A 9,795-nucleotide genomic window follows, 5' to 3' on the forward strand; every position below is an offset into this window, starting at 1 on the left:
TTCAGTCATTTATCATTCATAAGCTCTCTGACACAGAAAGAGCGAATACACTTCCAGGCACCGGCGCCTGCCACAGTGTCGCTGGAACTGCCGACAACAGCCGCGGCAATGATTCCTATGTGGCGGATTAGGTATAATTGCCGCGGCATAGGAATCATTGCCGCGGCTGTTGTCGGCACTTCTGGCGACGCCGCGGCAGGTGCCGGTGCCGGTGCCGGGAAGTGTATTCGCTGTCCCTCCTGTGACAGGTTCTTAAACAGCTGTAGCTCCTCTCCACAACCACGTCACCAACCCTGCCTGCTCACTGATGAAGATGTCACTTGCATACCCTCTATTTATTTATTTAGTGCCAAAATATAGCTAATACTGTACAGTAAATTGCCATTGATTTATTGTACACAGTGTCCGCTGTAGATATAAATTATTGTAAACCGTAGCCTAATGTAGAGGTAAACCGTAGCCTAATGTAGAGGTGCTCTTCTCTGCCTCTCTCCACACTGCAGTCACGCTCAACATGCTGTAATCATGCTCGTTCATTTGGCATTTGGGGACCCACCTGGGGGTCCTGGCCCACATGTTGAGAAGCACTGCCCCGTTCTAGCCTCCCTCCATTGTCTGCCAGTCAAATTCATAATCCACTTGAGGGGGGCTTTGGGTGCTTGGGCACCGACTTTTGCCATTTTTTCTTTCTTTTTTTATGATGCAGAGATTTCAAGTGCCCTCCCACCTCGTTAACCTTGCAGCTGCAAACAACTTTATTTGAGACAGCCAGAAAGCATGCTAAGTTCTATGTACTAGCTATATTTCTGGTGTGAAATGGCACAAAAAGACCACCCAGAATCCAGCCTATGGGTGTCAGGGCCGCGTCCTTCCTGGCCGTTTTTAAAACCAGATTAAAGTCATATTTGTTCTCCCTGGCCTTTTAAAAAGCTAATGCCCCAATGCTTCCACAGATTGTGTGTTTGGTTGTGTATTTTTTTTTGTTGTTGTGTAAAATGTTTTGACTTGTGTAGCACTCTTGTTTTATTGTATTGCCTCTAACTTCTATTGAGTTTTTTTAATGTTCAATTTGGTCGACCCTGGTGTTTTTTAAATGTGGAAATAACATTGACTTGCCTTGACTTGACTGCCGTACAGCACACCTACTGCAGGCATGGAGTGAACAGGAATGTTCTCAGTCTTTCACATTAAAAAGCTACCTAGCCAAACAAATGTCTAGTTTGAACTTGATCTCCTGTCCTCAAGTGACACTGTCCTCTGCATAGCCAGAGACCTGTTATGATAACCATATACAGTCAAATAAACCCTTATCCCAAAAGTGTAACTTATCTGCTGTGGACCTGTAAATGAATGTGTAGGCTAATCATCATCATTCTTAAAGGAGGGGGAGCAGGAATCTTTCTTTATCTAAATAATGGCGCATATCTCTCAAAGACCCCCTAAGGATGTCCAAATAAATTTAAAATAAATAAATACACAAAAGACATAGGCACATTTGAAGTTATAATCAGTGTCTCCCTCTACTTCCCTCTGCTTCCCTCGACTATTTAGAACAGTTCAGTTCAGTTCAGCCCCCCCTCCCCCGCCCGCGTTATACTGACAAGTAGTGGGACACACATTGTGGCTTGAGTGAGCCATTCCAAAGGCAGAATCTAAAACATTTTTTATTGCTAACTCTTCCTTTTTTTTTATTATAAATAACTAGTCTACATGTCCGCGACCAATGTCATGTTTGGTCCAGATCATAACAGAACCCATACAGTACATCAAGAGAAGAAGAAAAAATATAATCCTCCAGGTTAGGGACCGACACAACGTTGCTGGTTAAAACCCCAGACGAGCGTTCATCTGTCGGCCTTTCTGAACCACCGTGACTCGCTGGAGGAGCGCCCCCTGGCTAGGCTTGTTTTTTATTTTATTATTTTTACTATGGATACGGAAAAAACGACTGGTTGATTATTTATAAAAAATTGCAAGTATATAGCAGTCACGTTGTTGTTCATGTCAATTAAGGAAGTAATGAGTTCACTTTATTAGAAAGAGTGTAAAATTCTGTAATTCCCAAGGCATATTCTTTTCAATGGGATCACGTGATGTAGATCTTATTACAGACGTCATGATTTTGCACGGCCATTCCCGAGCTCGTGGAGGAGGAGTTTTGAAAAAGTAGGATGTTAGAATCTCCGTCTGAATACAACTCTGAAAACAGTCAAGATAACTATATGGTTGCAATGTCAAATATTTTCACAACTACCTGACAATTAAATTGGGACAAAGTAGATGTTATTCTGCTACTCTGTCTTTAATAGCAACAATAAATAAAACGAAGAATAATCAGAAAATGATGTAAGGGGAGAGCGGGGTAAACTGAGACTGTATCTAGGCAATGGAACACATTCGTGGTCATGTGACCATTATATTTTCAAGCCCCTTGAATTTCCCCCTTGCCATGACGGAGAGGACCTGATAGTGCTGTGGAAAACATGCTTTTTTCACAAAAATATGTTTTTGCATGTAAAAGTAAATTTTCTTGCTGTCAAAATTATCAGGGGAAACAGTGCCATTCTAAAGAGAGTAAATATGTCCCCCGTAAGGGAGAAGAAATATTAGTTTGTTATCTATAAAAAAAAAAACAGTAATTTGTACCCTACACTGAATGATAAATGACTGAACGAACAGGTAGCATGTGTCCTCTGCTTCCATTAATACCCCCCACATACATAGTATGTATGTATGTATATATGTATGTATGTATGTATGTATGTATGTATGTATGTATGTATGTATGTATGTATGTATCTCTGTCTATAACGCCTGACACTGACACTGTGGTTCTATGGGTTTGTCGCTCTGACATCATGCTCTGATGTCACTGTGATGTCAGGGGAACCAATCTTAACAGAATGGGTTTGCCGCTCTGACATCATGCTCTGGCTTCACTGTGATGTCACACTAACAGAATCCCTTTTATGCCCATATATGGAGTTCCCTGATGTCATCAATCTTAATCCCATATCTAACAGGACATCATAATATGGGAATGCCCATGAATGGAGGCCAAATCGGCCACACACCAAACGGCTGGTTCTACAGACAGGGATCTCCATGTATGGGCATAAAAGGGTTTGATGTCAGATGTCATAGGACTTTCACAAAACGAATAACTGAGTAAGCATGTTTGGGCTCTCACATATCTCCATATACAGTACATGGATCTCCATATATGGGTAACTGGTCTGATATGCATCACTGGCCAGATGGCCAAGAATTGGTGCAACCTCGCCCCATGGCCACAAATCAACAATTTGTCTGTCAATGGTATGCTAAATAGAATATGCAATGATATAAAACTTTATAGAAAATGACTATTAGGCTATATTTTTTTACAAACTGTTATAATAAACAGATGTATTTAATTGTGTCCATCAGACTGCGTATGGATAAATCTCAAACTCAATCACAAACAAAAGTGGGACCTGAGACCAGAACAGCCATAACATTATTAACCAAATGAATATTATAATCAAGAGCATGGAATCAAGCACGATTCCATTATAACCACTTAAACCCCATATGGGGGAGTGGAGTCCCTCAGGGCTCTATACTAGTGTATTTTCTGTTTTCTGTTATTGTGGGAAAGCTTTAGCTGAAAATAGCCGATCGTCAAGTTCACAACACGCCGTGCTGCGGTGCGTTACTTGTGAACTTGCCGATCTGCTATTTTCTGCGAAAGCCTTCCCCACAATAAGGATACTGGGGTTTAGGCCTAGGATTTAGGCCTAGGATTATTGACTACTTTAACCATTGAAAAATAGCAGATCTACAAGCTCGCAGCGCGGCACTCGGTGCCGCGCTGTGAGCTTGTATATCTGCTATTTTTCTAAGGTTAAAGCATACAATAATGGTTAAAGTGGTTAAAATCTAACGCGACTCGGGCGCGTTCCAGGTATTTGAGAGTTAAGTGTGTTTGCAGCCAAGTGTACAGCGGCCGGAATGAGGATCAGCATCTCTAAATCTGAGGCCATGGTTCTCAGCAGGAAACCGATGGATTGTGCAGTCCAAGTAGGGAATGAGGCTTTACTCCAGGTGAAGGAGTTTAAGTATCTCGGGGTCTTGTTCACGAATGAGAGAAAGGGGAAGACTGAGAAGGAGATCAGCCGGAGAATCGGAGCAGCAGGGGCAGTTTTGCAGTCGCTAAATCGCACTGTGGTGAAGAAAAAAGAATTGAGCCGGAAGGCTAAGCTCTCTGTCTACCGAGCAATCTTCGTTCCTACTCTCACCTATCGTCATGAAGTGTGGGTCATGACCGAAAGTATAAGGTCGTGGGTGCAAGCGGCCGAAATGGGTTATCTCAGACGTGTGGCTGGTATCTCCCTTAGGGATAGGGTGAGAAGTTCAGTCACCCGAGAGAGACTTGGAGTAGAACCGCTGCTCCTGCACTTGAAAAGGAGTCAGCTTAGGTGGTTCGGGCATCTAGTACGGATGCCCCCCGAGCGCCTTCCTAGGAAGGTCCTCGATGCGCGTCCCACTGGGAGGAGACCCCGTGGCAGACCAAAGACCAGATGGAGAGATTATATCTCCAAACTGGCTTGGGAACGCCTCGGTATATTCCCTGAGGGAGTGGAGGAAGTTGCTCAGGATAAGGAAATCTGGAGGTCTCAGTTGGAACTGATACCCACGCGACCCGATTCCGATAAGCGATTGAAGATGGATGGATGGATGGATATAGCAATGAACAACTAGGCTAGATGTGGGTTCTGCCACCCGAATTAATGCAGTTTCCTAATCTTACCTAAAAAAATACATTAAAAACAAAACATTAAAACATTACACAGAGGCAGTTTCTTTAATATTTAAATCATCAAAGATTGGAAGTCCTTCCCTCACTGTTCTTTATCCTGACTAATACTGATAAAACACAAACAAACATCCAGGCTGGATCGTGTGATGAGGAAAGGAATGTAGCTACACAGTATGTTCATCACAACATGTTCAAACAGCCACAGATATAAAGATATCTGTAATCATGGGCCGGTACCATAAGAACACAAACAAACAGGTTGGGACAAATCATTTGTGGCCAGGAAAGTACAGTGTTTGGCAGAGAGGGACTATATGAACTCATCCCTTGCTAAATGGTAGAACTCTCACCCAGAGGCAGAGCATGAGGGAGGCTGTGTGCACAATAATGCAATAGAGAGGAGTCTGTTAACCCTTTTAATGAGTTCATGCTGAAATGTAACGTGATGAGCACAGATGGTGAAAATAACATTATGAAGTTATCTTCGTCCACTTCAGAAGTGGGCTGGGCAAGGCAATAAAAATATATTTCACTTTCAAAAAGTATTTGTGTCATTTTATCATCTACTCAGGCTTTTGTGAGCCCTCCCAGAGGGCTTTTAAGTTGCTCTATTTAGTAATTTTAGAATTTGATATTCATCCCCTTCTTTTATTTTTTTCCAGATAGAACTTCAAACTCCATGTTATCCATTCTTCCAAAATCCTTGGTTCTGGTGACTCATATAACTGCCCTAATACGTGATGGGGATGTGATTTTTGAGCGGTGGTCACGCCGCTCCTATACGTGGCCGTGTGTGTAGAGGTACGTGTATGTGGGTGCGTCCGTATGTGTGTATGTGCGTCCGTATGTAGCCTCAAGCCTGTGTAGTACCTTTTCTGACCACACATGTTAAGGGAGGGGTGCTGTTTTCAGGCCAGGTCAGACCAGGCACACACACACACACACACACAGGGGGGAAGGGGGAGGGGGGGGGGGGGGGGGGGGTTGGTGGGTAAACCACCGCTCAGTTCACACGGGTGTGATTTTTCAATTACAGTTTTCATTTATTTTTATTTTTTCTTTTTGGGAAAATATATTTTTTAAATACAATAACAAATATAGCTGCAAGAAGCGATAAAGTGGCAAAGCCAGGAAAAAGTAGGAAAGCAAAAAAGTAGGAAAAGCTAGAAAAGTGGGAAAAGAAATCAAAGAAAAACTAGAAGCAGTTATAGCGCCACCTCCTGGTGGCGCTATAACAGGCCAATGTGAGAAGGGTGGCATCTGTTCGTTGACCTAGTGGGAATGTCCATGCCAAATTTCACGCACATTTTGTTTAAAAATTAGCAATCCTGCAAACTCTGGAATCCAATGTCATCCAATAAGGATAGAATATCACATATCCAACAAATCCGTCGTGATTACATCACTGTAGAGATACTGTGTACTGATTTGCGTGATATTTGGATAAAATCTGAATGAGTAATATCAAAGAATTTGTTTTACACAAGTCACTTCGACACGTTTCATGTCCATCCATGGATATGTTCAACTCTGACTTTTACCCTCTCTCCACACTGCTAGTAGTAGCCTAGTCAACACGCTGCGGCTGCTCTGCTGCGGCGACTTGCTTCTGGTAGTGTTTCTGCTGTTTCTGTTTGAAGGACGGACGGTATACGAAAAGTGTGTTGGTGTGCCTGCGCGGTGTGTGTGTGTGTGTGTGTGTGGGCTAACAGGGCATGGGTTGGACGTGGGCTGGCCCACGTGGTCCCCAGGCCTCTAAGTGGCGACTTACACTATGTGAGTACTTTTCCCACCACTGTCATTAGTCCTGTGTAACCTCTAGTTCTGACCCCCGCACCCCCTTCACTGTAGCTCTTTGTTCACTGTAGCTTTTGTTTTGATGCTTATAATAACAAGCCTCTTTCATTTTCTCTCCTCAAGTCTGGAATGGATCATTTCACAATAGCCATGAAAATTTCCCATCCGTGCGCTTTTGTTTTGAGTACTGGTAGACTGCTTCTTTTTTTTTTTTTTTTTTGCACCAACAGGGGATTGAGGGTATTGATGTATGCTGTAATAGTTAGTAGCTACTTGTATGTAGTTAAGAAAGGACAATCTCAATCATCTCATCAATGATGCCGATGCCTTTGTACTCAAGTACATTTTTAATACCAAAACCTGACTTGTAACAGACTACGTTTTATATTGTGGTGGTATATAAAAAGCCTGAGTAGCCTACTTCTCCCATCACTGGTAGTCAGAGAACCTGTAAGCCATTCCCCCAACCCCCCCCCCCCCCCCCCCCCCCCCCCCCCCACCCCCTCCCCCTCATCCCCCTCCTCTGTATAAAAGTCCTGCTCTTCCCCTTGTGTTTCAGTGTTGGAACAAGGTGGGTGTATTTTGCTATCTTCACTGTATACAACATACACAATTACGAATTGGAGTTGCTAATTATTTATAGGCCTACGGTGTATGTTTTAGTCTTTGTTTAGAGAGGAGTCCATACCCTGCAAACACACTAACCTGGAGACCTGTGTGTTTTGTTATTCTGTGTCAGGTATGTTGCATTTATATCTTTTGTAATTGGTATTGTCATATTGCACCCTGTTTTGCTAACATAGAGAGGACTCTATCTCTGCTGTCGGGCAGAAATGTCCAAAATATTAACTTTTTTTTTAGGAATTGAATGATGCAGCACTGCCTCAACAAAGTTAGTACAGTATTGTGACATTATGCATTGTCAGATACTTGCTTGTATGTCCTTATGATATCATCATCACTTTACCCAAATACAGCTCCAATGGAGTTGTTTTAACCATTCATGTGGACATAAACTGAGCACAAAAAGAAAGGAAACATATTAATAATTAATTACATCACCCCTTTAATAATACCAAATTGTATTGTGTTTTATATCATTCTTATCGTTGATTTGTCACCTTTACAAGGAGGTACAGCTTGTAAGCATCGGGCATTCGAGGCATATGCTACACAGCCAAACGTTTGGGTAGCGCCGACCAGTTTTTTTTTGCCAAAATGGCTTGCAATGCAAAACCTGCCAACATTCGGTCCATTATTTCCCCCCTTTAATTATGCCGAATGGTATTGTGTTTGATATCATTGTTATTGTTGATTTGTCACCTTTACAACAAGGTACAGCTTGTAAGGATCTGGCATTCGTGGAATGAGCAACACAGGCAAACACCAAAAGAACAGTATTGCAGGTGTGCCAGGCCATTTTGACCATTTTTGGAGGGACGCTACCCACACGTTTGGTTGTGTTGCTCATTCCACGATACAATCAGTATCTTGTTGTAAAGGTGACAAATCAACGATAACAATGATATCAAACACAATACCATTTGGCATAATTAAAGGGGGGAAATAATGGACCGAATGTCGGCAAATTTTGCATTGCAAGCCATTTTGGCAAAAAAATTGTCGGTGCTACCCAAACATTTGGCTGTGTAGCTCATGCCTCAGAATGCCCGATGCTTACAAGCTGTACCTCCTTGTAAAAGTGATGAATCAACGATAAGAATGATATAAAACACAATACAATTTGGTATTATTAAAGGGGAGATATAATTAATTATTAATATGTTTCCTTTCTTTTTGTGCCGAGTTAAGTTGTTTTGTCCATCATTGATTAGAATCAAAAAGACAGTCAGGGGGGGAAAAAAGTCAGGAACTTTAGTCAGAAGCACCTTTAAAAAAATACTTTTCATCGGTTCAATAGCACTGATTTATTAAAGAAAATCTGCAAACAAACTAACATGGAGACATAAGTCAGAATAAACGATAATTGTAAAGGAGATTCTTGGGCCAGCCTATCCATTCAACACAAGGCAGAATAAGCTCCGCCGCTTACACTTGAAGATGACATAGCCCTGTAAAAACATGTGATGATTTGATCATTTCACATTTCCCTAATATTACTTGAATACAATCTGTTGTTTGCTCAGAAAACAGGATCGTCCCTGATTTCATTTTAATATTTATCCTTGCCAGGCTGGAAGGGCCCAAGGCGAGATCAGCTTCATGGTGACACAATAACAGGCCAATTCATGCCAATTCATGTTTTGAACTGTAACTCTTGAGGTCATAAAATCTAATCTCTACTCCCATGGAGGAACAACATTCCTCCAGAATAGATAATTTTGATGCTATTTTTATTTGTGTTATTATTATTATATTATTATTATTATTGAAGCGGTGAAAGCCGCTTCCAAGGAGTGGCTTTGTGTGTCCCATGTCCATGTATGGTCATTTCAGTCCAGAATTAACAGGTTTTATCAAAAACAAAATCTGTGTCCCATGTCCATATATGGTCATTTCAGTCCAGAATGAACAGGTTTTATCAAAAACTAAATGTCTGTCACCTCATGTCCATATATGGTCATTTCAGTCCAGAATGAACAGGTTTTATCTGTCCCGTACGTCCAGAATATGTGTGTAGTGTCCGTCCCGGTCTGATGATTGGATACTTTGAGGATTGGTCAAGCTTCACATGACAATTGGGCCCTCCAGATAAAATCATTCATTCATTCAGAATATAAAGAATGTATAGATCACAGAGTTCATAGCTCTAGAACACATAGAATAAAAGTTCACCGCTTCACTTCAAACCGAGGTTTGATTTTTATTATTATTATTACCCTTATTATGAATAGTGCTGAAACTATAACTGATTAATTTAGATTCATTAATTACAGAAAATGAACGCGATTAAAACACATAGAACCAGTGCACCAAACAACAGTCAACAAACCTCAGTGCATGCAATGGGAGAAGCCGCCGATCAGACCACTTATTTGCTCGGCCCAGTGGATGGGAAATGCGTTTTAAGGTTAAATGCTTCTCAGGTCAAATATTTATATGCAATTAAACATGCAACTAATTTCGATTAATTAATTACCAAGTCTCAAATTAATTTGTTTATCTTTTAATCGAGTCCCAGCCCTAATTAATAATACAAAACAAAAATAATAATAATATAAATCATGTTATTAAGA

Source organism: Nannobrachium achirus, assembly GCF_963921795.1.
Source record: "Nannobrachium achirus genome assembly, chromosome: 15".
Classification (NCBI taxonomy): domain Eukaryota; kingdom Metazoa; phylum Chordata; class Actinopteri; order Myctophiformes; family Myctophidae; genus Nannobrachium; species Nannobrachium achirus.